This window comes from Oreochromis aureus, linkage group 1 (assembly GCF_013358895.1).
Source record: "Oreochromis aureus strain Israel breed Guangdong linkage group 1, ZZ_aureus, whole genome shotgun sequence".
NCBI classification, from domain to species: Eukaryota; Metazoa; Chordata; class Actinopteri; order Cichliformes; family Cichlidae; genus Oreochromis; species Oreochromis aureus.
Genome location: NC_052942.1, coordinates 23,045,606 through 23,055,396, shown reverse-complemented (window position 1 = coordinate 23,055,396; position 9,791 = coordinate 23,045,606).

Sequence of the window (9,791 nt, the reverse complement as noted above, 5' to 3'; positions counted from 1 at the left end):
TTGATTGATCATAAAACCCCCAAAGCCATAAGTGGACTACAGAATAGGTTTCTATGGCTTGTGGGTTTCTAACATAAAAGGGTTAAAAATGAGTTGTGAATATTGATTGTCTACCCTTTCCATCTAAAAATAAATAGAAACAGAAATATTTTTTGTATCATGTTGTACCCCACTGATAAGCAGGATAGTGTAAATTATGTGCAAAATATTTTTGATCAGCTCTTGGTTATTAAATGTTTAATAAATTATAAAATGTTACATTTTATAATTTCTTAAACATCCTTGGAAAGTTTGTCATTCAGAAGAAAAGACGGTTTTTGTAAGCCCACTAGGGGGAGACAGAGTACACTACATCTGGCCAGACCGCGCTATGCAGGAGCCAAAGCTTGGAAAAGGACAAGATCAAGATGTTTGTTGCACATCTACTCAAGATTTACTTTCTTTGATCCTAAACACCAACGAGCGTCATCATGCACACGACTAACATTCTGGCTGTAACATCAGCTGGTGCATTACAATATAACACTATTTGACCAGTTACACAAAGCAGAAAAGAAAGAAGATTTATACACTTCAATCATTACCACAGTTTTGATGCTTCAGTTACAGAAGACAACCTAAATTTATTCTATGGTGTCTCAGCTCTTATTGCTATAAACACTACAGAAAACCCTGGCTGACAACTTGCAGAAAGCTTTAACTATAAAACAACTTTAACACTAAAATATGAGGTAGATACAGGAAAGCTAGATAGTATATAAACAGGACATTGTTAAGGATAACTATTTCTATTATACTGACACAGCAATCTAAAATAACATTAGATTTTTATACAGCTTTATATTTTGCAAAATTAAATAAATATATCAAAGCTTGCAATGTGTTTTGGGGTTTCATCACAGAAAACAGATTTAAAGACAGAAGCATGCCTATAAGGACTTGGACAGGCATAAACTCAGAGCAATCTCAGTTGTCCAGTCTGTTTTCAGGCCCTCTGTCCTGACAGACCGTCTGCCTGCCCATCTCATGTCTGGGCTACTACCAACTCCAAGTTTGACCCTAATTCATTTCAATAATTTATACATTTCCAGAATTACAGCAAAAATAAAATAAAGAAGTGCTGTACAACACCACGTAATAAAAAAATAAAATATTGTACAAATAGATGCTCTTTAGATAAGAGCATCTCTCCGTGGAGCATTACTTGGGTCCAAACAAGGTCTGACACATTTGTCTCAGTGAATTTGATTAATAAAGCTAGATCTCAAATCTCCACATGAATACCAATTCAATAATAAGCCCTCAGCCTTTGGAGTTTCATTCAAAACTAGAGGAAAGTGAAACAAAGCAGCAAAAATTGGTCATAAAAACATGGTAAGCCCATGATTTAGTGGGGCGATAAAGAGTGGAAAGGTGGTCATTCATCATGGAGGCTAGCTCACCAGGAGAGAGCCTGTCAGAGACACCACTAGGTCTGGGAGGCATTTTGAGAGAGAAAGAGCCTCCGGTTGGCCCTACAACCTGTTTGTTTCAATGTCTTTTCCAGACAGACACATACAGACTTTACACGGGTGACGAGCGCTTTGTCTTTGCAGCTCCATTGTCACGGTATTCCTGAGGGATGGGTGTTGTTAGCTGAAAAGGAGGGTGAAACTTTAGAAGGCTTACAGCTGCAGGACCATTTGATGGGAACAGGAAAAGCTTTATTGGACTTTTTATTGTAACAATGTCAGGGGTTATGATGTTTCAATGAATTGCAAAAGGCTCTGAATAAAGCTTGTGCCATGAGACCCTTATGGCCAATTGAATAACACAAGTTAAAAATAAGTAATTTTTAACATAACTTTTAGTTTTAAGCCATCTATTTATGAAACACAGACTTTGTTTGACATGGAAACTTAAAGTGGTGTCCAATGCAATAGATGCATATGAAACGTTTTATGAAACTGTGGTAAATTGTTCATATTGTTGTTAGCTGAAGCGATTTGAGGAATAAGTTTCTGTTTATAGTTAAATTATAATTTGTTGTACATTTTTGCCCCGATGATTCAAAGTGAAAGTCTTTTAAAGGTTCAGCAAGTGCAAGACAAACCTAAAAAGTAACTTTTTTGTGTACTTGTTTCCTGTAAAGAATAAGTTACGTTTTAAACTGGCTTGCTTCGGGAGAATCGTCACTTCCGGCTGTCACCTGTAGTTTTTTGCTCGGAAAGGAATGAAAAAAGTGGACGGAGACCGTTTTCAGTCATTAAGATGCCAGAAAGATGTCCTCAAAAAACAAGTACGTTGTCCTACTGTTAAAGAGACTACGGAATTGTTAAGAGTTGGGCTTTAAGTCAGGGGAAAGGATGCTAAAAGTCAGCTACCTAATTATATGACAGTATGCTTGTTACTGGAGTGTGAAAACCACTGACCTACTAAATCATTGTTAACCATTAAATGTCTGCAAAAGCCAGAAAAATGGTACACCTTAGCCAGCACTGAAGTATTTAAGTTAAAAACAAGTAGAATTTAAGATTAAAGCGCTTAAGAAAACTCTATCTATCTATCTATCTATCTATCTATCTATCTATCTATCTATCTATCTATCTATCTATCTATCTATCTATCTATCTATCTATCTATCTATCTATCTATCTATCTATCTATCTATCTATCTATCTATCTATCTATCTATATACATATATACATATATACATATATATATATCTATATATATATATATGTATATATATATAGATACTGCAGGGCTGCTCTGCAACTGTTAATGTTACACATTACTAGCTTCCAACTTCCAGTAGTTTGTCTAAATTAGCCCCATAACTGACACTGCATTGTTTTCTCTTACCCTGACCCTACAGTATCACCTAGCATTCAAAGTAGGGTTAGAAAATAAAGCTAATACATAAAGTGCAGCAGTACCCCATGTTTGTTTTGAAAAAGCAAATTGGCACCCACTTCAGTCCCATTTACATGATGACTACCTAGCCATGTAAATAACCAATTAAGATATTTTGTGAGTAAAAATATGTAAAAAGGGTCAGTAATTATATTTATTTATTTTTTGTAATCATACTTCATAGGCATTAATTAATGAAGGCACTGCGCCCTGCTTCATATGTGGCCTAGCAGTGCTGAATGCTTCATGAAACTTTGAGCATGGAGCTGCATATCGAGACATCTTTAGTTCATTGTTTAAGTGAATTTGTCTCATAGAAAAAAACAGTAATCACTAAATAGGATTGTAACCATGTGCAACACCATTAACTGATTTACAGCTGTTGATGGGTAAAAACGAAGGAGCCTGCCACCCCTGCTTAAAAAATAAATAAATAAATAAATCACAAGACGCATTATACACCAGTCAGACACAGCATTAAAACTAATATTGTATAGGTCCATCTCCTGCTGCCACAACAGCTTTGCTCCCCGTAGGCCTACTCGCCACATAGTTTAGGGGGACTCTTCTAGACCTCTGAACAAACTGTTGTATCAGCCATCAACGCATTAGCAGTGGATCCTTTATTAGGTCCTTTTAGTTAGCGAGGTGGGGCTTCATGGATCGGACTTGTTTTTCCTGCACATCCTATAGATGTTTGATTGGACTGAAATTTGGGGAATTTGGATTCTAAGTCAACAACTTTTACTCTTTGTCATGTTTCTCAATCCATTCCTGAACTATTTTGCAGTGTGGCAGTGTCCATTATCCTGCTGAAAGAGGCCAGCGCCATCAGGGAATACCTCTGCCATGAACAGGAGTGCAACAGCGTTTATGTGGTTGGTATGTATCAAAGTACATGTATTTGTAGCAGAGCACATCACACTGACTTGCTTCCTTCCAGCAGTGCGTCCAACTTCCATAAGTAATGATCAAACCACATGACAAAAAAAGGCCACCATCCTCCGCTGCTGGTCTAATTCTGACACTGTGTCCCCCTTTTGTAGACCTTCTGGACCATGATTAGGCTCAAGACGGGCTCAGACCCGTTTGATCCGCTCTGTATTCTGTATCTATCATAGCAGCATGAAGATTTTCGCGGAGTACAGTAGCTCTCCTGTGGGAGTGGGACACACATGCGTGTGAAGTGCACAAACACCCAAATGTTACTCTTACTAACGACTGATATAATAACGGTCTCATTCCAAAGCCACGTGCATTAACATGGTGGTGGTGGGTCCACAAAGTTGGTCATATAATAAGTGATAGGTGGAAATTTGGCAGGTGCACAAATTTCAAAGCCATTCGAAACAATTTTGATTCTGACCTTTATGAGTAAAATTGACTTGACTTATTCTCTACTGTTGGCTTATGAAAGTGAGTTGAAGCTCCTTCTTTCTTGGTGTCTTCAACAAAACAATATTTACAATTTACAACTTTTTCAAGTAAATAAATTACGTAAGTATTAAATATTTGTTTAATACCCCACTGTCTAAAGTACACGAACTCTCCATCCATCCATCCATTTTCTGCGGCTTGTCTTGGTCTGGGTTGTGGGGCAGCCGTCTAAACAAAGAAGCTGAGACCTCCTTCTCCCCAGCCACTTCCTCCAGCTTAACCAGTGAGGCACTGAGGGATATAATATCTCCAGCCTGTCCTGGGTCTGCTCCCAGCTTCCTTCCAGGTAGAATATGTCTGGAACGTCTCATTCAGTTGGCATCCTACTGAGATGCCCAAACCACCTCGACTGGTTCAGTTTGATGTGGAGTTCTGCTCTTGAGTCGCTCCCAAAAGCCCAAACTCCTCATCCTGTCTGTAAGAAAGAGTCCAGACACCCTTTGGAGGAAGCTCATTTCTGCTGTATCTGCAGTTAAATTTTTTCAGTTACTAACCACAGCTCATAGCCATAGATGGGGGCAGGAATGTAGATGCTTCAGCAGCAGCTTGAGTGAGAGCAGCTATGTGTTCTTTTCATGCTTCTGATGCGAGTTCAGCCGACAGTAACCAGTTAGCATAATCGGTAGAACATCCCAAGCACCAGCAGATAACTTCTTGTAAAACAAGAATACAGATGTAGCTACATCGCACACCTGAGTTGTATCTATCCTTTTAAACTATCCTTGGCAAGAAGTCAGATAACTATATATCCTAAAGTGTTTTAAAAATCTCCATTTCGGGGAATAGTCATGGCACTCAACCACTTTTTAAAACTTGTGCTTTCAAGTCAACCCCTTTTAATTTTTTTTGTGAGTGTTATAGAATCAAATTAGCACTTTATGCACATGAATCACAACCATGCCACGATTATTACCGGCTTATGTTTCATTTTGGAGCTGCTAGCAGCAGTGAAGTGAGTTTTGACATCAAAGCCGAGTGTTTCAGTCTGCTAGCTCTTAAATCAGTGTTGTTATAGTGAATGTGTCCTTATGTGATATTCTTTAAAGGTCATGATGTCACTATGACCTTGAGATTTTGAAAGTCTTGAAGTGCTGTTGATTAAGTAACGTAAGATGTGGGTTGAACAGACTACTGTTAACAGAAGTTCAAGAATGGCTTAAGTGGAGAGCCTCTTTTCTTGTCAGAATTAATAAAGCAAGTCTTTGTGTGTATTCCTTTAGAGCCGCTTTTCTGTGCCACCCATCTGTTTTAAGGTCTTTCCTTGTTTTGTTAAAAGGAAATCCAGCATCTTAAAAAGTGTTAGGGCTCAGTGTATCAGGTTTAAGAACAGTTTGAAGCAGTGCCTCTACGTTTTTGCCATTTCTAAAGTGTCAGTGGAGAAAATGCCATTTATTTACTTGACTTTACTTAACTTTGGACATTTTTTCTGACAGTAGTCTTTCTTTGTTTTAAGGTCTGAGAACTGCAAGAATAATAAAAACATAAAGAGTGCTGTGAAAAATGTTTAAAAACCTCCCCTTTTTCCAAGCTCCTCTGTGAGCCAGCATTTTAATTAAAAGCACTTGTTCCTAAACCTGTGCTTAATATTTCCCATTAGTCACATTTGAGGGATTACAGACAGCACCAATGCAAATCAAAGATTAGATGGAAAATGCAGATGTGTGAACAGTGCGGCTCATTTTATAGCTATCATAGCTCTTTAGTAATTTCAAAAAAATTAACTGGCAGTGACAAGGTTCCCTTTTCACTTACAAATAAAGATGACAATCTTCTGAAAGAGAAATGTCTGGAAGAGATTTCTTGGTTGGTCAGCAGGGGAGGTCTTCAAGGAAGCCAGGAGATTTCACTGAAAACATATCCTTTTCAATCACATTATAAGCACTATGCAATAAATCCTCAAAGGATTTTATATTAACTTCATTAGAATGAAGAATGACAAGATCTTCTTTTGTGACTATGGCTCTTTTTTTCACAGAGACATTTTCATTTCTTTACTGTAGACATGTCACAGTGGAAAAATCATAGATGTTAAAAAAAGCAATTTACTGCTAGATACCAACAGAACAAAGCCATTGTTATTATTATCAGAAACACCCAGGTTTTTGTTATTGTGATGAGTCAAAGTATCTGCTGGGGAAAAGACTCATTATGTTGAATCTAAATGTACCTAATTACATTACACTACATATAAAGGGTTATTTTGATTGGACAGTAAAAAGTGTGCTGAGCAGCGCTTTGATTTCCCGATCTGGTTGGTGTGCAACTTTCACATGGATCACGAACACTGTAACATTTGCCCTGCGCGTTTCGTATTCTTTAGCTTGTCTTTATGCATTGTAAATCGTTTGTGACCGCTGATACAAGGTTAGCACCTTTGTCTTCATCAGATTGTGCAGAAATGTCTCAGGACAGAAAAAAAGTGCAAGACTGGATAGCCTTTGCCCTCTTCTTCATTTCCTGCTGCCCTCTGCTCAAATATCATATCCACACGTGGATATGAGTTAGTGTTTTTGAAAAGCATACTTTAATTAGGTGCCGCTTGTGCCTTGGGTTTATATATATCTTTAAAAATGTGCTCTGTGTTTGATCTGTTAGAGAAATGTAGTTTTTAATCCTACCTCCTACAGTGGTGTATCAGCAGTGTGATTCAGCATTTAAAATGCACTGATGACTATTATTCAAAGCAGATAAACCCCTTTTTTTTGCTTGGGTTCTTTTGGAGAGACTGGGGAAGTAGTGACGGATGGACAGATGCACTGCATGTCTAGAGGAAGGGAAAGCAATGATCAGCAAGGAGTTTGGCCGATGCTCAATGCGAATATTAAGAATTGTCACTGATAACAACAAACACTGCATGAATTATATCGTTGCACTGGCATTTACAATCACATCTTTGCTTTTGCCCTCTCATTCTGTTTGTGAATTAGCACCCTGTCAGCTCTCCAGCATATTTCCAAAGTGGGAAGAGTAAGGGAAGGGAGAGAGAAAAGGGAAGAGAAATGACTGTGCAAGCATTTTAAAAACAGGTATGAAAGTGATTTTTTTTTTCCTTTTTTGCTGTTCAAGATTTTTGGCATATTTATGGAGTGTTACTGTAGAAGCGGTCCATTTAAGGCTATTTGCAGAAAGCGCACATTGTTCACATCAAGCTCACAAAAGCTGAAGGCACAGCCATGTGATCGTGACCTCGTCGCTGAGAGCCAAATTGCACAAGGCAGATGGGATTCAACATTTGTGAGAGCTCTATACAATTAATAAAAGAATCACGTTAGGAAAATAAATAAAAAATGTAGGAGCGTTATTTCTCTTAAAGCTTTGTGTTAAGGAGCCTAAGGCGCGCACACACACACACACACACACACACACACACACACACACACACACACACACACACACACACACACACACACACACACACACACACACACACACACACACAATTCTGAACTGGAGAGGCATGCTATCATGCCATTGCTTAATCTGTCAAAACATCCACCTCGGTAAGACGGAAGAGAGAGAGAATAGATGTTAAAAAGTTGTGTGTACGAATGATCAAATATTTTACTCTTATCCCTGCTGCGCTTCCTAACGATTTTTAGGGATGATTGTGAATGTGTAATACTGCCTTCATCATCGTATTATCTTGAATCACATTACCTTCAGTACACAGTGTTCAATAGCGTTTCTCTTTTTCTTCCTGAAAGATAAAACACTCCACCACAAGCGTTTTATTGTGAAAACAATACTGAGGAACCAACATTTGACGTACCTTCTGGGAAAAACACTTGTTTTTCTTTTTATATTTAAAGGTATAATTAAAAAAAAGCTTCATAGAAAAATAAAACAAACATAGTTACCCATTGATTCCAAAGTGATATCTTCTGTGCAGTATCTGTGGGATTGTTACAATGGAAAGCTAGAGGCCTGTATTGTCCTGACTTCAGAAATGTAACCACTGACTCTTGGGGCTGAGTCAGATGAAAATGTGGTGTGCTTTTACACTGCTCAGCCAAATGTGAAATAAATAAAAAGAAAGGAAAATGGCTGCTCTCTTGGCTGTACCCTTGGTCCCTTGCTCTTTGTTAAAACCATATCTCTGCTGCTCCATTGCCCCCAGCTACATTAAATCCCATTAAATTCACCTTCATTAAAGCAGTCCTCTCTACTCCTTGCAGCAGCCCTGGTGCGGGCCTCTCAAGGACAGAGCAGTAATGAGGGTGGACTGGATTTAACCTTGAAGAGTACAGGTTTTCATTTCCAAATCAATAACTTATGGTTCAAAACTGCCACTAGATCCTGGCTATAATTTTCAAGCATTAATTGCGTGGATTATGTTTCTTCAGCAGCGAGAAGGTATTTAGCTTTAAGCTGCAGTGTAGAGATTGCATTTATCATTACTTTTTCCCCCCTTTTTTTATAGTAGGAATTGACAGCTTGCACATTTTCTATATCACTGAGTTCGTGTGCATATACACTTTGGTGCACAGATGGGATGACTTAAGGAGTTTGTATTTCAAAGAGTCTGTATGAGTGTTAGTAATTAGACTCTTGGTATAGTTTTTTTTTTTTTTTTTTTACAGTAAGACCAAGCAGAGGGCAGGAAGCTGGAATTTTCCTCCTGCCTCAATCCGGTATTGCAGTTAAGTGTCATCATTCGCTGTAAAGAGGTCGAAGTATAAGAAATCTCCTTTACAGCCATGTAAGACAAGTTTTGACAGTCACCTGCTGTCAGAAGAAGCAGGAAAATGTGAATTATGGATGAAAAAAATTAACAGTTAGATGATAGGCAGGCAGCAGGGATATGGAGAAAAAAAATGTCTGACCTACTGTAAAAGAATTGAAATTGTTTCAGCTCCTGTCATTCTCTGCGTTTTAGTGGGGCATTCTCTGTAGTGGGGTTTCCTGTCATTGTCATATGACTGTATGGAAAGCATTAACTTGTCCTGCGGTGATAATTTCTGCCCGACATGTTCTTAATATGAAATATCAGATCTTTTCATAAAATAGGGAGGGCTGAGGCTGTGGTGATCACTGGAGCTTAATTTTTTAATCAACTTCTCTTTTAAATGAAGCTTTATTAAATTACAAACTCACACAGTGGGAGTAGGACACCGGCTGAGATGGACCAGTGTTAAAAAAAAAGATCATGTGTGATAATTAAATAATGTTAATAAAAACCCTTTGCTATCATAGACTGAGAAGAATGGGAAGGGGACAATACCCGGTAGCTATTTCATGCTTCTCTTTTCTTTCGTTCGTTCTCATTATGGTCTCAGGAAATTTACCATGTAAAATTACGAAAAGAAGAAAGGGATGCAATGTCTGTGAGATATTGATAGATGGCAAATGGAGACACAATTACATTCATTTTTTCTTGCGCTTATATTCCTGCAGCGCATACACAGAAATTAAAGGTACTCATTGTTGCTGCTCAGCCAAAGAAAAGGGATTTGACTGC